General features: G+C 34.0%; 1 protein-coding gene across 2 annotated transcripts in view; it reads right to left on the reverse strand.

Moving 5' to 3' along the window:
• GPATCH2 (G-patch domain containing 2) overlaps positions 1 to 16,846 on the reverse strand; it is a 180,601-nt gene that overhangs the window by 125,069 nt on the left and 38,686 nt on the right. The window lies entirely within an intron of this gene.

A 16,846-nucleotide genomic window follows, 5' to 3' on the forward strand; every position in this document is an offset into this window, starting at 1 on the left:
AAGAAGCAGCTTAGCCCAAGGCAGAGAAGATAAGAGTATTTATTTTTTAAAATGAGTTCAAACTGCTAGTATCAAAGATATTTCAGATTACCTTTATCTGTATAAATTATTAGATCTACAGACTAATGACCAGCAAAGTGAGGCAAAGTGGAGGTAAAGTTCTGTATTCTATGATTCATCAAGGCATTTATGTGGACATGGAAAAGGAGACACTGTCAGCATATGTTCAGTAAAAATAAATTCTGTAAGACAATATCATTTCATTATATTGGCAAAGTTCTGAGAGTCAAATGGTAGAAATATGGTGTATTTGAACTTCAAAATGGTATCTGGCCGTCTCTAATGGCATTATTGCAACACTGGCAGTAGACTGTGGCTGGCCAAGAGTTTAGTTAGGTAAAATTATAACAAATTTTATAACCTTAGGCAAATAACATTAATTAATGGATTGAAATAAACCTAAGAAGAAGTTTCCAATGGCAGACTACTAGGTGTTATTCTTGGTTCTTCAGTTTAATCTACATTGTTTTGATGTCTCAGAATGAATAGAATGTATGGTTCTCTAATGATACTAGTTCACTTTAGACGAAAGAATTAAGACTCAAAAGAAAATCCTATGGGTTGAATTTAGTATTGAACTAAAAATTAATAGGGACGCGACATATATATTTATTTTAACACACATACAGCACAAAAACTGCTCTAGAGAAAATGGAAAACTACATTAGTACAAGTCTTTTTGTAAATTGAAGGTTTTCATTGTAAATTCAAATAGGTGCTCAGTTTTAGACTAAATACAAAATGTGACATGCCTAGTTTGCTTCACCCTACATCCCAATAAAATACATTTAGAGTAAGAGAAGGAAAAATATTCAACACATTCAATATATTTTACTTCTGTGCACCACATCTAAAGGCCGTTAGAAAGGATATATGTGTGTGTGTATATATACACATATAAATATATATGTATACACACACATGACAGCAAATAGAAAAATGTGAGGGTTCAGAAATGTGAAAAATAACTGGAAAAAGTGAGTTATCTTGCATGAGTAACATATGATTCAAAACCATCCAAATGTAGATCATGTGGCCATTCTTTATAGCTTCCATTTTCCTGATATCACTGTATATATTCTATAGGTTAAAAGAGATTACACAGATATCTAGTAGAAGAATTAGAATCTAAATTTACTTCTTGTGAAAAAAAGGAATCTAGCTTATTCTGTCCAATTCCAGAGGATAGTACTCAATTCTTTCTGAAAGAAGATTGCTGGCCACTAAAAGAAAGATACAAAAACAAGGAAAAAGCTTAAAACCTTATACAATGGTGTACAGAAATTTCATAAAGTTAAATATATGTATAAAATGTCATCAAGAATGTCAGTATTTAAGAAGATTATTTATTGTTTCCTTAAATTAAGGGCATTCATTACATACTTTTTTTGCTTGTTTTTGTTTGAGAGGCAGAGAGGCTGGGACATACACACACACATGCACTCACAGATCCCATTTGTAGTTTCCCTGAACGCCTGCAATGGCCAATCCAGCAAAAGCCATGACCTAGGTCTCCCACGTGGATGGCAGGAACCCAGTTACTGTTGCATCCCAAGATCTACAATGGTTGGAAGTTTGAGTTGGGAACTAGAGCCGAGAATGGATCTCAGTTACTGTGATGGAAGATGTGGGCACTACAGCTGCTAGGCTAAAAAGGCCTGCTCCTGGACACACTGTATTCACTGAATTTACATAATTAACCATTGTGCCAGATATGATATCATAATCCTTTACTCTGCACAATAAGCGCTCCCCTCTCCTCCCCCCCAAAAAAAACAAGGAGTCTTATTAAAGACTAAGAGTTTGGGGGCTGGTGCTGTGGTGTGGTGGGTAAAGCTGCTGCCTGCAGTGCCAGCCTCCCATATGGCGCTGATTCAAGTCCCAGCTACTCCACTTTTGATGCAACTCTCTGCTATGGCCTGGGAAAGCAGTGGAAGATGGCGCAAGTCCTTGGGCACCTGAAACTGCATGGGAGACCTGGAAGAAGCTCCTGGCTCCTGGCTTTGGATTGTCGCAGCTCCAGCTCTTGTGGCCAACTGGGGAGTGAATCAATGGATGGAAGATCTCTCTCTCTCTCTCTCTCTCTCTCTCTCTCTCTCTGCCTCTCCTTCTCTTTCTGTGTAACTCTTTCAAATAAATGAATTTAAAAAAAATTATGAGTTTGCTCACAGCTGCAAATTGAACAAACATAATCAAAATTCAATCACAGGCATTCCTGATGCTTCCTTTAGTTCTGTCACCAATTGCAAATTCTAATCACCATGGGGCCAGACTCTGGCTCAGTCGGTTAAGCCATTGCCTGCAGTGCAGGTATCACATATGGGCACCAGTTCGAGTCCCAGCTGCTCCACTTTCCATTCAGCTCTCTGCTAATGTGCCAGAGAAAGCAGTGGAGGATGGCCCAAGTCCTTGGGCCCCAGCAGCAGCATAGGAGACCCGGATGAAGCTCCTGGGTTTGGCTCCAGGGCTTTGGCTTGGCCAAGCCCTGGTCATTGCAGCCATTTGGTGAGTGAACCAGCAGATGGGAAGATTTCTGTCTCTTCCTCTCCCTCTGTAATTCTGACTTTCAAAGACAATAAATAAATAAAAATAAATCTTAGAAAAATTTTATTCACTAAATCTCTTTTAAAATGCCGATGTCTGGGTCACACTTCTAGAGGTTCTGATTTACTGGGTTGAGCCAGTTGTTGATACCTGCACATGATTTCTCAAACAATTGGGTACATACATGGTCACACATCTAAGAGAGAAAAGTTATTTTTCAGGATGGTGAGGGTGGGAATAATAGTGAAAAAATAAGAAGAAATCTTAAATAGTGTGTAGCTCCATAATATAAATTAATTTTAATTGTAATGTGTGAACCTGCTTATGTTAAAACAAATCCAGGTATTCTAAGATCCGAAATATTAAAGATGCAAGAAAAAAGCAGTCTGATACTGCAGTTCATAATCCATTCATCTACAATATGCTTCTTAAACAAATAAAATGGCACTTTTTAAAGTCAAATACTGTAAAAGATAACTTGTCTTTTGCACAAGTGGCAGATCTGTTATCATTCTCATCATATTGAAAGCTTATCCACCAGATGCCCTCTCTGTGCCCTCCAATAGCTCTTTGTGCACTCAAAATTCACCCCACTATCACAGTGTTTCTTTGGATTAACCAATGTAAGACATTTGAACAGGTCTTTGTTGTTGTAAAATGAGGAAAGTTGCATTAAAAGCATTAAAATAATTGTGGTCACTTGGAAAAAAAAATCAGCAAAATACAGTGCCAGCATTTTATGTGAATCTTTCCTTGCAAAGGACTAACACAGTTTTCAACTCTTTAATTAAAGAGATATTCTTTAAAATCAGGAACAAATGTTAGGTTGAATGTCATCCCTTTTCTCCTATAAAGAATAACCTCTGATAAGTATCTAAACCATTTAAACACAAACACACATAAAATGTGATTTTTTTTCTAATTTAACAAACATAAACTTTGCAGTGTTTGAAGAAAAGTAAGAACCATTTTCTAAATTTAATTAAATGGAAAAAGAGAGCGCTGACAAGCAGATGAGTTGTCTAAATAAACTTTACAAGCTAGATGTTAGGAAAAGAAGTGTCATTTTTTGTTATAAGAGCCCAAGGTGACTGCTTATGTTTTGAACTGCTAGTTAATTCTAGCCGGAGTACAAATCTGTCTTTTCTCTTATAATTAATTCTCAGTGTCAAAACTGCTAGATGTCCTTTTCAGAATCAACCTATCCTGGCTGTTAATTATACTACAGAAATATGTTCAAATAATGTTAACGGTCTGATTCTAATGCTCATAGAACAAGTTGTAAGAAAAACTCAATTAATGACTTAGCTAAATATGTTTACTTAATTATTTTGCAGAGGACATGAGAATGGTTTACTTTTCCAAAATGATATCTGCAGGGATGATTTCCATACAGAAAAGAAATGTGTGCAGTCTTGACATGGACACAGGATAGAAACCACAGTTTGGATACTAAGACAAATAATGATTATTCTCAGAGTGCCTAGCATTGACATATTATTTCTTAGAGACTTTCTCAAATACTGAGCAAATGGACAAACAAGAGGAATATTCAGGCCAAGACAAAGTCCTTAGAAGGATAGAAATACAAAGTATATTTTTTTTAAAAAACACTTTTATATATATATATATATATATATATATATATTTTGCAACAGTCTTATTTTCTCAATGGTCTGTTTTTCTCCAGGTCCCACCCAAGCCTGTGCTCCAGAACCTGCCATGGAAATTTAGACTGAAACCAAGAAACCCATAACTGCCCCAGGGAAAGCCTGGAGCTGACAGAGTTGACTGGGAATCCCCCAGAGCTGCAAGACTAAGTGTAAGTCCACCAAGTGCCCTTCTACTGATGCCTGCAATGGAGAGTGACATGTAGTGTTCAGTTAGTGGATGGTTTATCTGCCTGTGGGTAGCCAGCTTGCAATTTATCAAAGTGAGACAAAATGATAAACGGGATAATCACAGTCTCCAAAAGACAGAAGAAAAATAACATTTTTAAGCATTATGATGAGCTAGTCATGTTGGGGTTTCTTTACATACCTTACATGGATACAATGCTTCTTTTCCCATAATCTTTTCAGCAAATAATACTATACCCCTTCGCAAAAGTAGTTAAGTAAACTGTCCAGAATCACTCAGTAACAGGTCTAACCAGAATTTGAGTCTGAGTCTTTTGGCTCCAAAGAGATGCTTATCTAGAAAACTAAAAAAGGAAGGCAAGATACAGGATTGAATTCAGAGATAAGGGAGATATGAAATCCAATCTCATACCAAATGGTATCTGAAATGTAAAAATCATTTTCCCCCTTCAATTCCTGATAAATCCAAATACAGGTCTGGAAATGAGTTGCTTATATGTTTGGTCTTGATCTGAGAAATCATTTGGCATATAGAGACCTTTGTATTTACAATCATATAATTTATAAATTAAAAAAATAAAATGAGAAATGGACATTTGGCACAGTGGTTAAGACACCACTTGGATGCCCACATCACATATCACAGTGCCTGTGTTCAAATACTGGCTACGTTTTCAATTTCAGTTACCGGCTAATGCACCCTGGGAGGCAGAAAGTGATTGCTAAAATACCTGAATTCCTGTTCATCTACACAGCAGACCCAGACTGAGTCCTAGGCTACTCACTTCAACCTGGCTCAGTACCACTATTTGCAAATATTTCAGGGATGAACAGTGGATAGAGGACTCTGTCTCTATCTCTAGGTCTTGCAAAAACAAAAATAGCAACCAAAATAAATAAATAAATAAATATTTGTCTTGCTCAAGATCACAGTGCTAGATTTCCACAAAGCTGGCATTAGAAGTCTGACCCATAGTCTGGTGTTTTCCATTACAAAGTGCTATTTTGATTTGGTTTTTCTCATAGTGCTACAAAAGGTTGTAATTGTTAGTTACCATAAGTATATTATACAACCATGAGAATAACATTAAAAATCTTCTGAAAATTAGCATATACAGTCATTACATTAAGAAGGAAACTAATTACCAGGAGATATCCATGTTTTCAAAAATAATCAAATGGCATTAAAAAACACACAAAACTAGGTAAACTCACTTAAATCAAAATTTTGGATTTATTGGTTAAAATTCTACGTAGCTCAGATTTAAAATACAGTTGATGTAAAAAGATCAATGTATCATGACATGAGAAAACTGTTACTGATTCTTTATGTGTTTCCAATTTGATTGCTTTGGCCTTCCAAACAAATAAATGGCAGTACCAGAAACCTATTAGTATGATAATAAAGCCTCTTCGCTCCTGGATGTGTACAATCTCTATACTTGGAGGATAACAAATAAACAAACAAAAGTCAGTGTAAAGACCTGCTCTAGATTTCAATTCAATAAAAGAACATTAGAACAAATTAAAAATCTAAAATTTTAAAGGATCAGAAGTGTTCATCTTCTTTGCATCCCTACAGACGTTTATTTCTGTAAATCTTAATAGCAAATAGCTTTTCTCTTTTAGCTTACTGTTCCTACTTTAGTTCATGCTTTTTTCTTCATAAGTCCAATTTAAAAAATCCAAACCTAATAACCTCAAATTATTATTACAAAAACAGTGAACATAGTGGGATTCTTTTATACACAGAAAATAATACAGCTAATAGGAATGTGTTTATGAGCAGAGAAAATGGAAATATATAGAAAGTACATAGTTATATATACACACATATACAGATGAATGTACATATACACTCACTTATATATCCATATTTCAATATTTGGAATGAACATGTCTGAATCATATACCTTCCATCTCCCTCAAAGTAGTTTAGTACTTTATAAAAATATACTTTCTTTTATGTCTTTTTCCTGTCACAAGCAATGAAATAAAGTTGGGACAGTGATTATATACTACCAATAATTCAATGATTGAGGTCTGATTTGAAGTAACAGTACACTTTCTTTGCACTTAATACTACTAAGTCATACATATTTCATATTTCAAATGATAATATAACATTTAAAGTAGTAATTTCAAAAAGAAAATAGGTAATACTTTTCAAAATTTTGTTCAATCTATATAGCTTCAAAAAGGAAACACATGTATATAAACATGCAAATGTGATCCCAGATTTTTATATATTCTCTTTATTCCCTTGTAGCCAGCCACATAATTCAGATGCAGAACTATCCCCCTTTGAACTAAATGAATTCCGTTATAATGGAGAGTTGAGACTTGAAAAAATTGCTTACAATTGCACATACAAGTAAAAAAGATAGCTAAGTCTAAATTAAGATGTTGGCTATGAGGTTTCCAATAGGACCTTGACATGACTGTTGACCTACTCATGACATGATCGCACCAGTACGGATTTGGAATTCTATTAGTATTACCAGAGGAAAAAAAGTCAAGGAGTCATCAAGAAAACAAATCTATATCTTCTACTCCATCAGCCAATTACTGTTGTTAAAGTGGAATTAGATGGGTATTGACAATGCGAAGGGGATAAGGATTAAGCAGATGACTGAATATATTGCAAACAGTGGTGATCATAGTTTGGTTCTTTAACACTGTTGTGTTTTGCTGAACAAAGTTTCTTAAAAAACTCTAAAATAGGAATGTGCAAAGAAGATTAATTACTAATACCATCACTGAAAAAAAAACACACAAATCATAATATATTTGCTAATCAGATAGGGCACAAGTAATTTCACATGAGTAGTATTTTAGCAACTTAACAAAGATTTAATAGAAATCGGCATCTGTTTACAAATAAAGGCACACAGGAGAGATAATAAAAGGTATTTTGATAAATGTATTAATCCAGAAAATTCCTTAATTGTACTTTGAAAATGATACCTTTTAAAAAAAAAAGAATGATACAACTCAACTGATTATAAAACTAAACAATTCTAAAACAGAAGAATGCAGTACACCCTAATATATGAGACCATGATCTTTGCATTAGAGACTTATTTTAAGTCTGAACTCTGCCATTTGACATAGCTTTGTGATCTTGAAGAAGTTATTTAACCTATGTTTTAATTTCCTAATCTGTAATATTAAGATATAATACCTGCATTATATGGTTGTTGTGAGGTTACATGAGCATGCTTCTGTAAAAAACCTAGCCTAGTACTCGATTAGTGTTAGCTTTAGCTATTCTAAAATGTTAAGTTTTATTTTTGTATTGAAATCAGCTATTTTGTCTCTAGACAAAATTCAGTTTTGTTACATAGTGAATGGAATTCCTAAGTATTAAATAGTGGTTACTAATGACAAAGTATTTCATAAAAATTGGTTTTACATAAAACTGAAACCCCAACTCCACCCAGTTAAAAAAAATCACAAAGCACTGAGCAGACTTCAGTGAACAGCCAAGGGAAAACTGCTAGTCTGAACTGCAAATACCACTGAGACCCAAAAATAGCTTTGAAATTTTAAGTGAAAATAATGCATTTTGATTAGTTCACAAAATTCTGGTTAAAGTTTCTGGTACTATTTTCTGTCATTTTCTTATATAAAGTTTTCAGCCATTTTTAAATTATGTACACTACTTCTCTCTTATCATATAATTTAGATATTTTGATATTAAGTGTATGTAGTACATCTTTTCTCTTGTAAAGTCAATGTTAAATTAATGGCATACAATATAGCTGACATGAGTATATTTATGTTAGTCTAAAATATCTGTGTAAAATCATAATAATGAATGTATCAATGAATTGGAGCAGCATCACTGATAAATCTAAAACACTAGTTCTTGTCTTCTTTGTGTGTGAATACAGAATGAGTGATCTTTTCATGCATCTTAATGACCTGACAATATTCTGCATTAGTAAAAATATGCAACATTTAAAATCCAATATATACACTTTATTCAGATGGACACTTTGAAATTATGGTGGATTATATTCTCATGAAAACGTCTGCATTTCCAAGGAGCTGAGGTATCCTTGCTTCATTTCTTTTTTAAAAAAGTACAATTTCTCCTAATCTTAAAAAAAAGGGATATAAAGGAAAGTGATTTTTATATGAATAAAACCCAAATAATGATATATATCGTAATAATACGAAAAACTTAAAACACATTGTTTTAAAATAGTCACAAAGAATGCCAAGAATATAATAAGGGACACCGGTGTTTCCAATGGTAATTCATTCATGATAGTAATCACAAAAATATTAAGGCATGGGAATGTATTAGTAACTTTTAGTATTATTTTTTCAGATAAAATTCCAATCAAGAATAAAAAGGCAGAGATGCCCAAACACAGACAAGAAAAAAACTCTAGCAAATCTAATAAATTTAACTTGCACTGCCAGATCTTTTTAACTTATTGGAAAATTCGCTTGACTTAATATTGACACAGAGATGTGTAAATCAATACATTCAGAATGAAAGATATATTTTAATTTAAAAATGTTCAAACTGCAGCAGTAAATCTATGCACTTAGCACATAAAAATCATCAAGAGTTTAAATGTTGAGACATAATACTGGGGCTAACCAACACCTAAAGGTGAATGTCAAATACTAAATTTTGACCATTAAAATTCTCACTTTTTAAATCACATATAAGACAATCTTTACTAAATTTGCTGTAATATATTTGTAAGCACCACATAAACTGAATTTTATTGGGAATCCTTCAAAGCCTGCAACCAGGGCACCACCTATCTGCTGCTGATAAAAAGTCTTATTTTTATATACAACCACAATTAGTGTGAGCTTTCCAAATAAAATGAGGAAAATTAAAGAACAGAAAGTACCCCTTAATCTTAATCTGTGTGATTTTCTATGCAAAGACTTTACCCGTATTATCTCAGTATGATAGCTACCAGTCTTGTGTTGAAAGTATGAAATACATAAATAGATTGAAGATTCCCTAGAAAGAAAGTATAACATATTTAGTCATTTGGCTATAATAATTTTATTATTATACACACAGATTTTTGGGATACAAAACCAGAAATAATCATTTATTTCATTTAGAAATGTACTTATTATATCAAAAAAAAGTGAGACTTCCAAAGACAAGCGAAACAATTGACTATAGTTTAACTTAATCTATTTAATACCTTTTGATGCACACATTTAACTTGGTATATCACACTATAAATCTAAACTTCCCTGAATTTAAGTAAGTTGGTAATGTCCTGGCTCCCTCATCTTTTATCTGCTGCCCATCACATAGCATTATACACAGGAAGGAAACGTAACAATCATCACCTTGATCATGAGCAAGCTAAGCTTTCCATTTTCAAACTTAATAAGAAAATGTTTTATTTCTTAAAAAATAAATCTCCAGCAAACAAAAAGGCTTGTGAATTGCTTATATTTACTAGAGTTGGCTGTAGCAATGTTTCACCAATTATTCAAAACCACAGCAAAGAGATCTGCTCCTTTTACCATACTGTAATTTCTCTTTATAACAGGTACAGCTCTCTGCCTTCAGTATTCCCTCTCCTTGTTACTCTTATCATCCTCATCCTTTAATAGTTTTCCTTTCGCCAACTATGCTATCAAGCCTTGCTACTTCATAAGGGTGACCCCAGACCAGCATGATCAGCATCATTTGGGAGCTTGTGATAAGTGCAGTATCTGGGCTCTACCTAGGAGTTATGAATCAGAATTCACATTTAAACAAGTTCTACCCTCACAATCTCTGGTTATTTGTAGGAATGATAAATTTAGGAGGTGCTATTATACACTCTTAGAAGAGCTTCTACCCCCACAATTTGTTTTTCTTGTCCTTTTACTTCACACACACACACACACACACACACACACTATCTACTCTCAGATTATAAAGCATTTTAGAGATAACTGATTTCAAAACAGATAAGAAAACTAGATATAAATGTGAAAACCTAGAACAAGACATTGCAGGGAAATGTTCTTGATAGACAATAAAGACAAGAGGAGGGAAACTGAAGTAAAAAAAGAGGTTAAGGATTTACACAAGTTATTGTAATTTCATTGCTGGTCTAAAATAAGAATCTCATGAGGATTCCACAGTCCAAATCTTCTTGCAACATATGAGGTTACTAACAAGACAAGAGCAGAGTTTCTGAGTGCTCTCATCCCTCCTTACTTCTCACTGGGTGGGCTATGCAGGCGAGCATATGCTCTTTGGGTAGATGTGTTCACATGTTAACAAATACATTTGCCTAACTGCTTCCTTAGGGAGTGGTGTGAACATTTAGAAGTTTAAAAATATAACTATTATAAATATGGCACTTTTGTTCAACTTAAGGTCAATTTGGGCAAATTTCCCCTAATGTTCCTCGATACTCTTTCCTTCTGTCAAAAAAACATTGGTGTTCCCTAAGAGTGGGTATCAGGAAGGCAAGTGCAAGCGGTATATGAGACAACTTTAAAACATAAACAAATGGCCTTCTCTGGGTTGGGCTTTACTGCTTGCGTCTGCCACTGTCCACTCTCCCCTATTTCTTTTGCCACCCTCTTCCTGTTCCACTGTCCACTGCTCATTTTTCTTTGACAGTCACAGAAAAGACAATGTCGAAATTACTGGGACAATACTCAGAATTCTTTGGTAAGAAAGTACTTTGTAAACATAATTTTTATTGCAAATGACAACAGAATTCTATAGTATTTAAAATTTCACTAAGTATTTTTAATTTTATTTTCACAAAAATTTTCTTAAAGTTCTTTTAACAATGTCAATTTTTTCAAATGAACTTATCTTTAACTCCACTGTCCAGTTTTTGTTTTTATGTTTTTTGTTGTTTTGTTTTAGAGGCAGAGAAACCAAAACACAGTGACAGAGAGAGATAGCCAAAGAACTCCAATCCATTGGTTCACTCCCCAGATGCTCACAAGAACCTTGGTTAGGTCAGCCCATAGCAGGGATCTGGGAATTCAATTAAGCTCTCCTGCCTGGATGGTAGGGACCTAACTACTTGAGACATCACCTGTTGCATCCCAGAGTATGGATTAGCAGGAAACTAGAACTGAGATTGGAGCTAAGAGTTGAACCCAGGCACCCCAGTATACAGGCATCCCAAGTGGCATCTTAATCATGAGGATAAATGTCATCCTCTCAAGAAGATTTTGATAATAGCAATGGTTACAAAGATAGGTTTTATATAAGAGCTTACTTAACACAAGATAAAAACTACTACACTTTTCCAAATAGCAGCATATTATAAAAAGCTTTAAAAGAAAATATTCAGGCAATGAACTAAAAATTTCAACAGCACAAAAAATAACACCATAATTTAAGTTTAAAAAAACTCTCAATATTAAAGTTTATAAAAAATATTGTAATACTTCTCAAAAACAGAATGCCTGAAAATCCAAATACTGTAGAGCCAAAGATAATGGATTAAACTGTGTCTTACAAAAGCACAGGAAAAAAAGTGAAATGTACATAACTAGTAAGCATGTCAGAAAACAGAGCTTTAACAGTTTTAATGACTGCTTCGTTACATGTTCATTTTTTTAACCTTTTTTTTTTAAATTTTTTAACAGGCAGAGTTAGACAGAGAGAGAGACATAGACAGTGAGAGAGAGACAGAGAGAAAGGTCTTCCTTTCGTTGGTTCACTCCCCTAATGGCCCCCACGGCCGGCGCTGCGCCAATCCAAAGCCAGGAGCTGCGTGCTTCCTCCCAGTCTCCCATGCGGGTGCAGGGATGCAAACACTTGGGCCATCCTCCACTACCCTCCCGGGCCACAGCTGAGAGCTGGACTGGAAGAGGAGCAACCGGGACTAGTACCGGGCACCCCAACCGGGACTAGAACCCGGGGTGCCGGCGCTGCAGGCAGAGGATTAGCCTAATGAGCCACGGCGCCGGCCCATTACATGTTACATTTGAGTATAAAATATACTCAGTTGTGAGCAATAGTTAACTGAGGCTGCATAGTTTATTCTATAATGGAAAAAGAACTACTGAAATAAATAAGTTTTTGCAATGATACAATGATATGACTAACTTTATTATGGAGGCATTTATTAGAATTTTCTGTCTTCTAAATTTCTTCACAGATAAAAAGTAGTAAGAACAAGGATAATTTAAAGTCTGTTATTTAGCATCTGATACACATATTATACATGTATTTGATATTCCTCAAAGCATGAATGAATTGAACAACAGATTAGACAGGAAGAAAAAGAGAATTAGTTACCTGGAAGACAGAGCTAAAAAAATTACAATGAAACACAGAAAGGCAAAGAAATGGAAACTAGGAGAAAAGGTCCAAGACACATTATGAATAAAATGAGAAAGTGCAATAATTCTGTTTGGAATCCTAAGAAGACAGAATCTAAATGATAGGATTTATTTGGATAAGGGTTGACACTCTTTAAAGCAATGACTAAAGATATGAATTCTAACATAAAGGAAGGACAACATAAAAAAGCAAAGCAAATAAATTCATACCTGTACATTTGTTATGAAACTATAGAATATCAAGACAAAAAATATTCTTAAAAGCAGCCACGGAGGAAAAATAAATGTGTATGATTAGTCTGACAATAACTTTCTGATAGCAACAGTAAATACCAGAAGACAATGTGAGGCTATCTTCTAATATTTCAGAAATATTATATAACTTGGATTTACATAACCAGAAAAATTAATATTCAAGAAAAGGGATGAAATAAAGTCAGTTTCAGATTAAGCCCAGCAAATCTATCACTTTAGAATTTCATTAAAAGATCCTCTAGGAACATAGTGGAAGAATAAGAAAACTGACCCTGTGAGGAAAGTCCAAAATATAAGAAACAGTGAGAAAGAATTTGATAACCCTTATAGATCTAAATAAATCCTGAATAATACGAATAATGTCTAGGGGCAGGTGTTGTGGTACAGCAGGTTAAGCTGCCTCTTGGGATGCCTGCATCCTACTGGCCTGCCAGTCCAATGCTAGTTCAAGTCCTGGCTACTCTGCTCTGACTCAGCTTCCTGCTAATGTACCTAGGAAATAGCAGATGATGACTCAAGGATTTGAGTTCTTACCTACCATAAGGGAGGACCTTAAAGGAGTTCTTTGCTGCTGGCTTCAGCCTGGCCCTTCTCCTTCTGTCTCTCAAATTAATATTTTAAAAAATGTCTAATTCACAGGTTTCTAAAACTAAGACATTAGAAAGCAACAAAATGCTTTGTTCATGGGGTGGCAAATTTAGTGTTCTAACGTCCTTGGATTCTTTTATTCAGGTGACATTAACAGCAGATTATGAAAGCTGTTAAACATGTCTAACACAATTTCAATATTAGAAGAAATGGTGGGCAAGGAAGCAAGCCACCTAGCCTCCAAAGTCATAGAATGAAGGAGGAAATGAGAATAAAACAAAAAGGGAAGGGAAGAAAACAACAAAAAGTAAGAGGAAACTTCAAAAGAAAGAAAAATTGAAAACACAAAAAAGGATGGTATAACCAAGTTTGCATATATCAGAAATCACAATAAATGAAAATATGAAATGGTTAGTTATTATGGTAAAAATTATAATAGTACACCTATTTAAATCCAAGTATATACTGGTTATAAAACATATACCTAAAACAAAAGAACAGAGAGAAGTAGAAAACAATAAAAAAAAAAGATGGTAGAAATAATACTAGGAAAACATAAGCTATAGAGAACTGAAGGTAGATATTTTACTATAATGGATGGTAGAAATTATAAGATAAGGAACTTATTAAGGATTTCATAAAAAGTTTAAATTCACTAGGAAACTTATTCCATAGCTTCCTTCATTTTGTTTATTTAGGCACATATTTTATATAGATGGGCTCTTAAATTACATTTTTTTCTGTAACTTCCTTTTCTCCCCATCAACATTTTTTCCTGAGACTCATCCGTGTTGATCTTTGCATTTCTGTTGATTTCATTGCTAAATTCCATAGAATTAAAATACACATTTAAAATGCATTCTACTCTTGATAGGCAAAAAATTAATCAGATGAGTACCAGAAAAAATGTTGTAATAGTCAAAAGCTAGGAATAATCCAAATACCAAAAAATGTTGATGGTGTGCTCATACACAGAGAACCATGTACTATAAAACAAACATAGTGCTGATTAACTTGAAATTCTTGATAGTAGTTACATCTGTGAGAAGAAGTGATGTAATCTGGGAGTGCCATAAAAAGAGTTTTGAAGGCATGGATGATGTATCATTTCTTCAGCCATTTGATATGTATATAGGAATATTCTTTTAAATAAAATCTAAATATATGTATAATATACATTAAATTGTACTTAATTTGATATATATATATCAACACAAGATTCTTTTTACGCATACTATATTTCATTTTTTCAAAGAAAAAATTGCTTTAAAATTCTTTGGGCTAGGTCATACATACATTATAGTTCTGTAAGTTTGGTTGGTTTTCTGACCCTAAATTCAAATGATTGCAGATAGCTAGGTGGTTGTTAGCAAGAATAAGATGGAAACCTGAATTTCTTGAATCTAAACAAGTTTCCAAGAGCATTTCACAAAATGAGAGTTCTAGAAACAGCCCCTTAAAAAAAAAAAAGTGAGGGTAGATTCTTGGGGATATATTACAAGTCATGTTTCTCTGCAGAGAGTTCTTACTAAAAGGCTTCAGAGCTTCTAATTTCAGAAACCTACTTAAATTGTTTAAATCTGGTGAGTCCCTGACAAATTTGATTATAGAACATCAGTCTCTTTCTTTTATATACAATAAAATAATATTTTAGAGATCAAGAAATTTCAGAACTTAAGAATGTGTGTTAAAGTATAGACGATTAAGCTGGAAAGAAAGGCACTGACGAAATTACACAGGGCCTTGAAAGTCAGCAGGCAAAGGGAAACCAGTAAAAGTTTCTGAATAAGTACCTGACACAGTCATGAACAGAATTATATTTTAGTAAGATTAAAGTAAGTATAACATGTTATATGAATAGTAATGTGAAATTAGGAGCTGGGGTACCGATCATAAAGCCCTGTTTAGAGTCTGACAGCTAATAAGGGACTAGAATAAAACAGGCAGCATGGAAAGGAAAATACAAGTGCACAACACAGAAAAGATCCTTTGCCTTTGAGAAGCTTACATGATTACAGTTGGAGACAAAAAACAAGAAAACAAAGACAATTTCAGATGAATAGAAATGCTATAAATGAAAGAGAGGATGATATGAGGGAAAGTAATTAAAATACAGAGGGAGATAAAGACAGCAAAATAATTTTGCCTAAGATCATGTAATAAATGGTATCTTGAACCTGGTTCATCTAATTCTGTCTCTTGGTCTTTCTACTACATCACACTACTCTTCCTCACATTCTTTATACAAAGATCTAATCTGTCAAAGGCACAGATCAAATGCCCTCTGTGATACTCCTAGGGGAAGTGATTATTCTCTGTATTCTGTTTCCAACAGTGCTATAGTTCACATGTTTGTTATGCACTTAAACTTATCTTATGTGTGTACAAGTCTTACATCACAAATGATTGTGAGATTTGTAAAAGTAGGGACATCTTTCATTAATTAACTTTCAGCTTCAAATTATTAGCAGAATTCTTAGAACACAGTACATCTCAATACATTTTTGTTCCTGAATGCAATTATGGTTTTCAAATTTTTATGGTCAAAATATGTACTATATACTTACTATACTTCTTCAAAGAAAAATTTGGATGTCCTTCAAAAGGATATACAAGCCAAATGGCCATAGTGATAACTTCATGGGAATTGACCAGAAAGCAGATAAAATTCTCATTGGGGAACAACGGTGATTCTTAATCAGAGAAAGGAAAGGAGGAAATCAAAGAGCAGACTAGCCATGGCCTCAAGTCATGTATCAGAGTTATCTGGTGGGATTTCAGCTCTAACACTCTTTCCCACTGTGGTAGCTATGACCCACAGCCACTGTTAAGAATTGCTATTTGAGTGAATCACTGCATTGAGGTACCATGTTATCATTTCTTAGATATATTGGGATGGCAAAAATACTAAGAACCAGGAAACACAGACGTAAAGACAAAATACTTAGTTGCTTCTATACAGAGAAAAAACTGGTAGCTGTTATAACAAAAGAGAAAGTATAGATAGAAGAATGTCTGATTTTAAAGACAAAACAAAACAATATATGAGAGTGCCAATATTCAAAAAGCAGGAAAAGGAGAATGCAGGACAACAGTCAAAGAACTATTAGAATATAGGAAAAAGCTGAAACTGGAAAATCAATAGAAATCAAGGTAGGCATGATGATGCTAAAGCGACCAATGTTGAAGAGTAGCAGGAGATAAAGTTGAGAAAGACTTAAATCTTCAGCCATAAC

The sequence above is a fragment of the Oryctolagus cuniculus genome, chromosome 13 (genome assembly GCF_964237555.1).
Source record: "Oryctolagus cuniculus chromosome 13, mOryCun1.1, whole genome shotgun sequence".
In the NCBI taxonomy this organism is placed as follows: domain Eukaryota; kingdom Metazoa; phylum Chordata; class Mammalia; order Lagomorpha; family Leporidae; genus Oryctolagus; species Oryctolagus cuniculus.